We start from the raw sequence: 564 nt of genomic DNA, 5'->3' as shown, positions 1-564 counted from the left end.
GTTTAAAAAAAAATTAGAAGGAATGCCTAGTTGGTGGTACACACTTGTAATCCCAGCCCTCAGGATGCTGAGGCTGGAGGTTTGTGAGTATGAAGCCAACCTGAACAGGCCTGGACTACATAGGGAGAACCTGTCAGAGAGAGAGAGAATGAAAGAATGAGAGAGACAGAGACAGAGACAGACACAGAGAGACAGAGAGACAGGGACGGATAGAGACAAAGAGACAGACAGAGAGAGAGACAGAGACAGAGACGAGAGAGATAGGGCCAGGGCCAGAGACAGAGGCAGAGGCAGACAGACAGACAAGCGGACAGAGATAAGAGTCAGAGGGAAGCAGACTGATTCCACCGCATGTTCAAACAAGATTTCCACCTTTGTGTCCATATGGTTAAACATAATGAGGAAGCATTGGAGGCAAATAGGATGGTATCCTGAAAAGTTCTGAAAAGATTCTCTGAGATACTTAGAGTTTTATTTTATTTATTATTTATTATTATTATTATTTTTTTTTTTGCAGAACCGGGGATTGAACTCAGACCCTTGCGCTTGCCAGGCAAGTGCTCA

The sequence above is a fragment of the Octodon degus genome, unplaced genomic scaffold, assembly GCF_000260255.1.
Source record: "Octodon degus isolate 3935 unplaced genomic scaffold, OctDeg1.0 scaffold00112, whole genome shotgun sequence".
In the NCBI taxonomy this organism is placed as follows: Eukaryota; Metazoa; Chordata; class Mammalia; order Rodentia; family Octodontidae; genus Octodon; species Octodon degus.
The sequence above is the reverse complement of the archived record's forward strand: the minus strand, read 5'-3'. Positions refer to the sequence as shown.